Source organism: Arvicanthis niloticus, chromosome 18, assembly GCF_011762505.2.
Source record: "Arvicanthis niloticus isolate mArvNil1 chromosome 18, mArvNil1.pat.X, whole genome shotgun sequence".
Lineage (NCBI taxonomy): Eukaryota > Metazoa > Chordata > Mammalia > Rodentia > Muridae > Arvicanthis > Arvicanthis niloticus.
In genome coordinates, this window is record NC_047675.1 from 34,694,743 (window position 1) to 34,706,427 (window position 11,685).

At 44.5% G+C, this 11,685-nt stretch overlaps 1 long non-coding RNA gene across 1 annotated transcript; it reads right to left on the minus strand.

Moving 5' to 3' along the window:
- Positions 1–567: 567 nt before the first annotated feature.
- Positions 568–11,272, minus strand: LOC143434897 (uncharacterized). The gene is made up of 3 exons (XR_013104751.1): positions 11,145–11,272; positions 3,071–3,265; positions 568–1,107 (listed from the first exon to the last, which is right to left on the minus strand). It is a non-coding gene; the product is annotated as an uncharacterized LOC143434897 (long non-coding RNA).
- Between the last annotated feature and the right edge of the window lie 413 nt (positions 11,273–11,685).

The window sequence follows — 11,685 nt, forward strand, 5'->3', positions numbered from 1 at the left end:
ATGTGAAATGAATTTTACTTCGTGAACCCAATGTACAATTAATTATGCACGTGCTACGCAGAATATAACCAAATCACAAAAATTCATGCTATAGAATTTACCTGCAGTGTATATGGCTCATGGTGAGATGTTTTGTTCACCTGCTTTTTTTTGAGTAGTTATCTAATTTATTTTTATATATTATATATTTATAATTTATTTTATTATTTTTTTATACTTTGGGGGTTCTAACATAATTACAACATTCTTTTTCCCCTCTCATCCCTTCCGTGTGCACTCCCGCCCCAATTGAAGCCCATGGCCTCTTTTTCTTTAATTGTTGTTACATACACATTCCTTTCTGAACCAGCTCAATCCCTAACTACATTTTAAATAGTTATCTTTATACTCACAGGTCATTTTTAAAAATAAGAATGAAAGAAAGTAAGGCAAAGTTGGCCACTGGTCATGGTCCAGCAGATTGATCTACAGCCCACTAATGGGCCACACCCCTGTGTGAGAGCACTATGTAGGCCCCTCCCTGCATCTTAGCATCTGCTTCAAAGGAAATTAAAACAATGGTCTTGGTTAGAGAGGTTTGATGTTTTTTAATAGGAAGATATTTGTAATTCACCTTTATACCACTCCCAAGTAGAACTTCACAAAACATAGAGTTCTTCCCTTTCTGTGTCATAGTTAGCAGCGCAGGAGACTGAGGAGACAGCGGCTGAGTCTTTTGCTGTATTCTGATCTCACTGAGGACATAGAGGGTGGGTGATTTGTTCAAGGCCATCTTGAAATGTACTGTGAGATGAGAGAGAGAAAAGAGGAGAGGAGAGAGCTCACAATTGGCAATTTCTGGATATTAACTTGTATTTAAGATAGAAAGTGCAGCTTTCAAACCCTATATGTCCCCAAGTCAGAATTTCAACCATCCTGCAGGGTAGACACAGGCCTCAAGAGTCTCTCTTAGCAAAGCCCTGGTTTTCTTCCCTTTCTGCTGGAAAAACAGGCCACATTCAGCCTGTCAGAATGCTTCATAACAACCTTCCAGCAGTGGCCATCTCACGCCAGCATCCTGAATACTTTCCTCCGAATTAAACTGTGATAGGCACCCAGGTTTCATTCCTAAATACAAATAAATAAATTAATAATAATAAATAACAAGAAATCACATCTTCCTTTTCTTTGTAACCAGTAACAACCTTCCAGCTGGGTCAAACACCAACCATGGCCTTCTCCACTTCTCCACTCGCCGTCCCCAGTCCTTCCTGGTTGATGCTTGCCTTTCTCTCTCTCTCTCTCTCTTTTTGGTTTTTCGAGACAGAGTTTCTCTGTATAGCCTTGGGTGTCCTGGAACTCACTCTGTAGACCAGGCTGGCCTCAAACTCAGAAATGCCTCTGCCTCCCAAGCGCTGGGATTAAAGGCGTGCGCCACCACTACCCGGCGAGACTACCAAATTTTATTATAGTAACTTAAGGGATGGTTGATGAAAAATATTAAAAAATCACTTCAGTAAATGAAATTATAACTTTTCATCAACCAGAGTGTGAAATCGTTACCAAATATACTCAAAAAATGAGTCTCATTAAGAGAGAGAGAGAGAGAGAGAGAGAGAGAGAGAGAGAGAGAGAGAGAGATGGCTCAGTGGGTAAAGGTGCTTGCCATTAAACCTAAAGACCTAAGTTCAATTCTTGGAACCCCACAGTAAAAAAACCAACTTCTGCTTGATGTCCTTTGGCCTCCATATGCATAGGAAGAGCCTTGTGTAGCCTAGGATAGCTCTAAACCTACTTTTTTTGCGTGTCTATTGGAAAGGTGATATCTTGTATATATCTTGTATTACCCTGGAAGTATTTTTAAAAGCAACTCAATCATACAGAAAAACACTTGATTTAAGCCTGGTGCTTTTGAGACACCAAAAGGAACACATATTTTACCCTATCAGTAGGAACCGTGTTTGCTTTTACATCCTCTTATCTCTTCTAGAACATTCCTTCCTGTGCATTTGTAGCAGTGTTTGTCTCTCAGCCTCTTCTCAGTGGTTCAGAGTGGGTGGGTGTGATTATAGCCTATGCTGTTCTTGCTTAATTATAATTGCTTACATTAAAGCAACACCTTAGAAGATACCTCATTCATTCCCCAGGCTCTAACGCGGACATGGGTGTGGATAGACTGGCTCATCTATCTCACGGGTTGGGATTTTTAATTTCTGGGAGGCAGCTAGATGGAAGTGAGCAGAAGCTTTCGAATTTCCTCGGGCTTTTTGCTAACCCTCAATTAGAACTCATTCTTAATTTCCCAGCCCAGTTTATTAACCTTCAGGATATGGTGAAAGATCTCATCTCGTTCCTTCCTAGGAGGGTAAAATACCTCTCTTCTCCCCACCCCCATATCTCTCTGCCAACCTCCTGGCCTCTCAGCCACTCCCAGTTTTTTCTCTTTCTTTTCCTCCTCCTCCTCCTCCTCCTCCTCCTCCTCCTCCTCCTCCTCCTCCTCCTCCTTCTTCTTCTTCCCTTCTCCCTCTCTCCCTCTCTCCCTCTCTCCCTCTCTCCCTCTCTCCCTCTCTCCCTCTCTCCCTCTCTCCCTCTCTCCCTCTCTCCCTCTCTCCCTCTCTCCCTCTCTCCCTCTTCCTCTCCCTCTTCCTCCCTCCCTCTCCCTCTCCCTCTCCCTCTCCCTCTCCCTCTCCCTCTCCCTCTCCCTCTCCCTCTCCCTCTCCCTCTCCCTCTCCCTCTCCCTCTCCCTCTCCCTCTCCCTCTCCCTCTCCCTCTCCCTCTCCCTCTCCCTCTCCCTCTCCCTCTCCCTCTCCCTCTCCCTGTTTCTCTCCTCCTCCTCCTTCTTCTCATCTTTTTTTTTTTTTTGCTATGGCCACTCCTGGTTTTGTTTGTTCATTGTTTTTTTTATGTGTTTTGTTTGTCTGATTGATTGGTTGGTTGGGGTTTTGTTTGTTTGTTTAAGTTGAAATTTTTTAGACTTTTTTTTAACTTACTCACTTTACATTCTGCTCACTAACCCCCTCCCAGTTACCCTCCCACAATCCTTCCTCCCACCACCCCTTTCTTCTTCTCCTCTGAGCAGGTAGAGACCTACCCTGGCACATCAAGTCTCCGTGAGGCTAGGCTCATCCTCTCTCACCAAGGCCAGGCAAGGCAGCCCAGATAGAAGAACATATCCCATGAACAGGCAACAACTTTTGGGACAGCCTCTGGTAACAGCTTTGGGATAGCCCCGGTTGTAGTTGTTCAGGACCCACAAGACCAAGCTTCTAGACATGTGTGGGGAGGCCTAGAAGGAAGGCATAAGAAAGGATACTTGAACCTCACTTAGAAGAGAGAATAAAATAGTCATAAAAGCCATATGGACAGAAGGAACTGGGTGGGAGATAGAATGGAGAGGTGGATGGGGGGTTCAGGATCAGATGTGGGAAGGGACAGGAGACATGGCTATATGGCCATGAAAATGAATGGAAATCTGCAACTGACAGAAAGTGAGGAGGTGGGGGGCATCTCCAGGAAGAGACAGAGACCTGGGATAAGGGAGATGCCGGAGAATCAATGGGGATGTGTGACTCACAGCACTGGGGATATGGAATCTGAAAAGGCCACCTCCTGTAGGCAGGCAGGAACCCCAGTGGAGTGAGCAACAGGAACACTGACACACCCCCTAAAACTGTCAACCCAAAATTTATCCTGTCTACAAGAAATGCAAGGACTGGGGATGGAGCAGAGACTGAGCGAACAACCAACAATAACAGGCCCAACTTGAGAGACTCATCCCATGGGCAAGAACCAACCCCTGACACTATTAATCAGACTCTGTTATGCTTGCAGACAGGAGTGTAGCATGGCTATCCTCTGAGAGGCTCCACCCAGCAACTGACAACTCCCCTTTTGCCTCCTCGCTCCCTTCTTCCTTTCTCCCTCCTTCCATCTCCCTGGCTCCCTGCCTCACACGCTTTGTGCTGTTGTACAGGTTCCCTTAATCATCCCGAACCTGTGTCCAGGGCAACAGACAAACTTTGAAAGCCTGTAAGACGGTGATAGACAAGTGGTAGGTCCTGCATGCCAAGTGCATGCGCCCCACAAAGCCATGAATGAGGCCCGCCACAGTAACCAGCAATATTACAAGGGAAGTTTGAGGGAATTATTTTAAAATAACTTGATGGCACAGTTCTTGACTGTGCACTTTGTAGATGACATGATGTCACAATTTCGAAGGGACAGACACCCTTGGGTCTTGATTCTGCTGTATATAGCACGACTCCAGGGTGTTCCTAGTTTAAGACTTTGCAGCAGACCACCTGCTCACTCAGGCCTTGGAGGTACCTGCATTGCCAAAGGAAAACAAAAATGGCAGCTCACAAAGCATTCAGGTTCACTCTGTGCCCTTTCCCAGCTGCCCCATTCCTTCTCAAGATTAGAGGAAATACATGTTTTGTTTCTCTTTTTAATTCTGAAACCAAGTATAGGAGCACATACTTGCAATCCCTACACTCCGGTATGTGGAGGTTATAAAATCAAAAGCCCAAGGTTACCCTCTGCTCCACAGTGAATTTGAGCCTGGGGCACAAGACCTGCCTTTAAAAACAAACAAATTCTGAGTTAAGTGTGGTACCTTAAATCTCGGTACTCATGAGGCAGAGGAAGGTGGATCTCTGTGAGGGCAAGGCCAGCCTGGTGTACATATGAGTTCCAGGCCAGCCAGTGCTACAGAGATCCTGCCAGAAAGAAAGAAAGAAAGAAAGAAAGAAAGAAAGAAAGAAAGAAAGAAAGAAAGAAAGAAAGAAAGAAAGGAAGGAAGGAAGGAAGGAAGGAAGGAAGGAAAAGAAAATTTAGATCTGGGGACATAGCTCAATGACAGAGTGTTTATTTAATATGCTTCCAAATAATTATAACAACAATGACCAATAATCCATCTGAAGTGGCCTATGGTCATCTTTTTTTTTTCTTTTTTTTGTTTTTGTTTTGTTTTTTTGTTTGTTTTTTGTTTGTTTGTTTTGTTTTTTGAGATAGGGTTTCTCTGTGTAGCCCTGGCTGTCCTGGAACTCACTCTGTAGACCAGGCTGGCCTCAAACTCAGAAATCCGCCTGCCTCTGCCTCCCAAGTGCTGGGATTAAAGGTGTGCGCCACCACCACCTGGCCTATTGTCATCTTTTTAGCTAAGGAGACTAGACACCTACAGCTCACTCCTGCCCAGGCCTTCCCTGATACCCATTTTTCCTTTCTTTCTACTTTATTGACTGTTTTAGGGCACTCATTCTGGAGTTCTCTCTCTCCCTATATTTCTCTCTCCTTACTTCACCAGTCCCTTCCTCACTGACATTCCTTGCTTTTTTTTCCTCTTGTCTCCCTCAAGATGGGCTGTGGACAGCAGAGGGGAGAAGGCTCACATTAGGGAAGTCTGTAAAGCAGGCGCTCTCCAGGGAATTGAATTTCCTCGATGACTTATTTTGTGTGCGTGCGTGCACATGTTCATGGGCAGCAGGCATCCATGTGCCGTGGCATGTGTTTGAAGTCAGAGGACAATCTGTGAGAGTTCAGTCTCTCACCATGTGGGGTCTGGGGCTAGAACTGAGGGTGTCAGGCTCAGGGGCAAGCACTTTTGTCAACAGACATCTTTTTAAATCAGCTTCCCCAGATTTTAAGCAGAGTACCTTTAAAACTAAACCTGTTCTTCCAAAGGACCCGAGTTCAGTTCCCAGCAGCCATAGCAGGTGGCTCTCAACTCATCTGTAACTCTACCTCCAGGGATCTGACATCCTCTTCTGACCTCCTCAGTGGATATTTCTCACATGCTACATACACAGACACACACACACACACACACACACACACACACACACACACAGACACACACACACACACAATAGATAGATAGATAGATAGATAGATAGATAGATAGATAGATAGATAGATAGATAGTAACAAAGAAACAACGAAACAAAGAAAGAATTTCCAAAAAAAAAAATCTTCTAGACTCTAGTTTTCCCATCCTCAGAAGGGAGGTTGCTAAGTGGTATGGTTCATATGCCACAGTGATATGCCTTGAGTCTGTTTTGTTTATTGAGACAGGGTCTTATCTAGTCCATGCTGGTATTAAACCTCCTGTGTAGCTGAGGGTGGCCTTGACCATCCTGTCACTGCCTCTCAAGTCCTGGGAGTATAGATATGTGCCACCACCATGGCTAGCCTAGGAGGATGTTTTTATAGCTCACGGTCTCAAGGTTGTATGTTGTCAGCCAGATCCGTCCCTTGAGCCTTGAGGGTGACTGAAGGCCACATCAGTATGAACCGAATGTGTGCAGGAAGGACAAGGGCCAGCTGTGACATTCAAAGCACATCCCCGGTGTGCTTTCTATAGCCAGGACACACATCTGAAAGTTTCCACCACAACCTGGCATGCAAGCCTTCAACACTTGAGCCCCACAGGGCTTATTTCTTAAGGCAGCCGAATGTCCCACCTCAAGTTCCGTGCATTAAAGGATTGGGGTACCCTCTGTAGCTGTGTTGAGGTGATGGGATCTAAAAGAGGTGGGGCCAAGTGGAAGGCGGTTAGATGAGTACACCATCCTTGGAAGAAATCAATGCTAATCTCCTTCAGGGGACTCACTCTCTTGAGGATCTGGGTTTTGTTTGTTTGTTTGTTTGTTTTGTTTTTTTGAGACAGGGTTTCTCTGTATAGCCCAGGCTGTCCTGGAACTCACTCTGTAGACCAGGCTGGCCTCGAACTCAGAAATCCGCCTGCCTCTGCCTCCCAAGTGCTGGGATTAAAGGCATGTGCCACCACTGCCCGGACTTGAGGGTCCTTTACAAGACTTTCTCCTCCTCCCAGAACCTCTTCCATAAATGTCCCTGCCATAATGATGCCATCCTCTATAAGGCCTTCACCAGAGCCAAGCAAATGCTAGCATCTTGCACTTAAACCTTCAGAACTCTAAACTAAGCCTCTTTCCCCTGTATGCTACCCAGCCTCTGAGACATTGGTATAGCCAAACAAATAGATGAACACGGTAAATGTTTTTCAGGGTTCTATAGCTGGATGAAATAGCAAATACAACAGATGCTTCAGATATGTTAGACTCACAGTGAATGTTATTTTCCTTTTTGCCACCCATGCAATCCTCGAAGTCTTATAAAGATAAATAAACAGCCTTGGCAGGCAACTTATGAGAACATGGTACTTCTTGTATCGGATTCTAGATAGGTTGGCGTCACGGCCAGCAAGAGCCTCCAGGTCAATTTTCGTTCTGCGTGTGCTCTAGCCGCTGCTTCGCTTCTTTAATGTTTAAATAGTGCCTGCTTTCTTTGAGCTGGCATGCTTGTTAGACCTCCCATTAGTGCGTTTATTTATTTATTTTTAATTTCACCGGCCATGCATCGAGCATTCTCACCAGGGCCAGAGGGGAAGCAAAGTAGGATAAAATAAAAATGGCCCTGAACACTAGCAAGAAACCCTGGCCTGTCCCCAAGGTGATAACAGTTTGGTATACGTCTCCTCATATTTTAATTCACATGCTTATGCCTATAGATTAAGTTTGTGACTCTGGGCATAAAGTACCTTCTTGCTGTTTTCAGTTGTAATGTTGCCAGTTTTCTTGATAGTTTAAAATGCTCAGAAGGACTCGTCTTTGTCAATAACTATAGCTTCATCCTGCCTCCTCCAGATGTCTCGGTGTATTCTGCATCCTTCTCATTAGTAAAGGTATATAAGTTGTCCTTTTCATTTTTTTATCACTTAGATCTCTGATATTACCTATTACATGTGGATGGATACTTTCTTACTAAGTTAAGGATAAGAGCTGAGTGGAGACACGGGTCTATCATTTCAGATACCAGGAGAGCCAAGGCAATGGAATCAAGGTCCTATGTAGGTTATAGAGTAAGTTCAAGCCAAACCTGGGGACCTTAATGAAAGGAGATTCTGTCTTGAAATAAAAAGTAAAAAGAGGACAGGGTATATAGTTTGGTAGTGGAGGTCTTGTCTTAGCATGTTCAAGGAACAGTTCAGTCCCAGGTACTAAAAAGAAAAATATGACAACTATCGAATGTTAAGTGTGTGGGTGTTCCATATGTATCTTTAAGCTCCCCCACCTCCTCCACTGCAAACTTCAGCCAGTATCTCTCTGCCCACCTTGTCACGTCTGCAGACTTCTCCGGTGAAAGTCGTAAGGGGCAGAATTGCTGGGACAAGGAAAGAGGCCTTTCCTAAATAGTCAACATCTCCCAAGAGTCTTCCAAAGGCTGTGGCACCAGCTTACAATCCTATTAATAACACCTTTTCCTGAGTGGCTTTTCGACAATGTGTTTCCAAAATAATCATATGTGGCTTTTTCTTTTTTTCTGTTTTGATTTTGGAGGAAGAGGAGGACAGGCAATAATTAAGAGGAGTAAAGAAGGGGGGGTGCAGAAATTCATTCATTCATCCATCCATTCATTCATTCATTCATTCATTCATCCATTCTATCAGTCAGCCGTTTTTCCTGTCACTGATTTCCTTCTGGGCCTGGTTCTAAATGCTGAACACATAAGACAGATAATGTGTGCTGTTCCCCTGGATGGATTCATAGACTAGATATAAATTTCAAATTCTTAATTCTAAAGATACAGCAGCAAAAAGACTCCTGTCAAGCAATGAAAGATATAATCCTAACTTAATCAGGCTGGGGGTGGAGAAAGAGCCATAAAGAAAATTTTTTAATGAAAAAAATTATTTTAATTCATTTCTCATACACACACATATGCGTGCGCGCACACACACACACACACACACACACACACACGTACGTGTGTGGAAGTCAGAGGACAACTTACAGACTAAATCTTCTCCCCTCGACTCGTGAGCCCTGGAGTGGAACCCAGGGCTTTGTGCATACTAGCAAGCACTCTGCCACCTGAGCTCTGCCCCCAGCCCCAACTTTAGGGTGTGTGATGACATTTGAATTTGGTGAACTCATAGCAAATATATTGACATTAGGTTTCCAGATTTAAAGTGTCATAATGTTCTTGATCTTAGGAAGTATGCATTGAAGTGTTGGGGGTAAGATGCACATACTTTTTCAACCTGGATCTTAAAAGCTTCAAAGAGCCGAGCAGTGATGGCGCATGCCTTTAATCTTGGGAGGCAGAGGCAGGCGGATTTCTAAGTTCAAGGCCAGCCTGGTCTACAGAGTGAGTTCCAGGACAGCCAGGGCTACACAGAGAAACCCTGTCTTGAAAAAACAAAAAACAAAAAACAACAACAACAAAAAAAAAGCTTCAAAGAATAACAGATTCCTCTAACTCAGAGCTGGCCAGTGGCACAATCTGTCCTGATGACGGTCTGTCCATCCTGAGGATGGTCTATGTCTGCTCTGATGACATAGTAACCAGTCACCATGTATGACTTCCAAGCAGTTGAAATATGGCAGGTGTGAGCACAGGCTAGAATTCTTCATTTTGTTCTACTTCAGTGTAACCTGGCCAGCAGCCGCCATGTTGGACAGCAGAGATGTAGGCATGCATCAAGGGAAAACTAATAAGCAGACGGCACCAAGTATAATTGCTGATCTTCTCGGAAGGGTGTGTGAAAGTCTGCATGTTTCTTAGGCTTTTTCTCAACATTTGTATCTTGTATTTAAATTACATAATAAATGTGATGCCATCAGAAGGAAATTGACATTAAAGTGTTGTTGACATATCTTTTATTACAATTAAACTATCACAGTTTAGTGAGATTATACTGGGCTAGAGATACAGCACAGTGCCAGAGTGCTTGCTTAACGTGCACTAGGCCTTGGGTGTTATCACAGCATCACGATTAACTAACTAGCTAAAAATGCATACTTGGGAACTAGAGAGATGGCTCAATAATTATGACCTTACTGATCTTACAGTGGACCAGGTTTGGCCCCCAGCACCTGTAACTCCGGTTCCAGGAGACCCAATACTAACTCCCTTGGCTTTGATGGGATCTATATATACACACAAACTCATGTAGGTTCACACGTACACAATTCCTTTAAATTTGTACTATCCAGGGACTGAGGAGAGGACATATTCACATGCTACTCCAGGACGTGAAAAGCATCGCTTTTTCAAACATAACTTAACCACAAAAATACTTGTACAAGTACATGAAAAGACAAAACGCACGAGGTTCCTCTCTGCAGCTTTATTTGCAGTAGCAAGAATTTGGCAGCGTTCAGAACGTTCTACAAGAAGACAATGGTCCGATGTATTTTGCTTTGTTCTTACTCTGGATTACTCTAAATCTCTCCGACAGATTGAGGCAAATGTCTAACGCCATGGAAAGATGCCCAAGACAGATTGGCAGGGAAGGAAAAAGAGCAGTTTACCCAACAAAATGTTTACCCACGTTCTTCAACTTCAGTCCAATTTCAACTGGAGGGATATTTTCTTCTTTTTCAGTGAATGGTGGCACAAACATGTACCCATGTGACCGTTCGAGACTGTGTCCTCCCTTCTGGTACAGTACTCAGCACTTTGCATGGGAGAGGCAATAGTTTGCTATCACATCGGCTCGGTGGCAGATGATCTTGGGAGTGGGCTGTTGTGAGCGTTCTGAGGATGTTTAGGTAGAACAGTACACGTACACGAGTGTAATTCTAGAGCTTGGGATGGAAGGGGAAGCGTGGGCAAGAGGACTGGGAGCCCGGATCTGGCTATGTGATGACAGGAAGCAAAGAAAGTCCGAGAGGGAGGGAAGACTAATGGACACTGTTTATAGATTACATTTACTGTCTACCTACAGTATTTTCAGCTTACAACAGATTTCTTAGGCCCCATTCTAACTCGTGGTGCATCAAAAGTATGCCTGTGTTTTTCAATAGAAAATTTAAATGACCACACATATACACACACACACACTCTCTCACACACACCCTTACATACCCATACATACCTCACATACACTTTTTTCACACACACTCACACACACACCATACACACACACACACATACACACACACACACTCTTTCACAGTGCACTCTCATACTCCTTCACACACATCCACTCACATCTGTATATAAAGAAAGAACCTTCTGGAAAAACACACATGAAACAGTTAGCAGTCCATTCTCAGAAACTCCTAGGTGCCTGTGGAAAGACCACCCAGCTCCATCTCTTGAGCCACCCAGCTGGCTGTGGAGGGTCCTCCCTGAGGTACCTTGAGCTGTAAGTTCAGGAAAAGCCTCTGAGCAGCCAAAAATATCTCCAAACCAGTGCCTGCCAACTAGTTCGTTAGCTGCACCTTTGAGCCGACACCAGCTGTAAGGAACCATCCCCTTCTGTGGCCTGCAGTTCCAGTCCCCTCCCCATGGCCACCAGGCCTGCAGGGCAGGCAGGGTCATTACTAAATTCCAATGAAGGGAGTGTTTGTTATCGTTGTCGGGTTTGATGCTGATCCCAAAAGGACCTAATCAACAGGTAATAAGACCTCCTGGGAGCGATTAGAAACCTCAGCTTTAACCCCCTTCTAACCGCAGCCAAGAAGACAGCAGTCAGTGCGCCCGAGCTCTGCAGGACTGGTGTGACCAGGACAGCCAGGGAGGCCCTCAAAGACAAGCTCATGGGTAGTCTGAGGAGGGAAGCTAGAGGGAGAATGGGGGTGTACATCCAGGCTTCAGTTTCTCCCTTAATATACACCTCCTCATCCCTCTCTCTCCCTCCCTCTCCTTCATTATCCTCATGCTTAAGTATACCCTGTG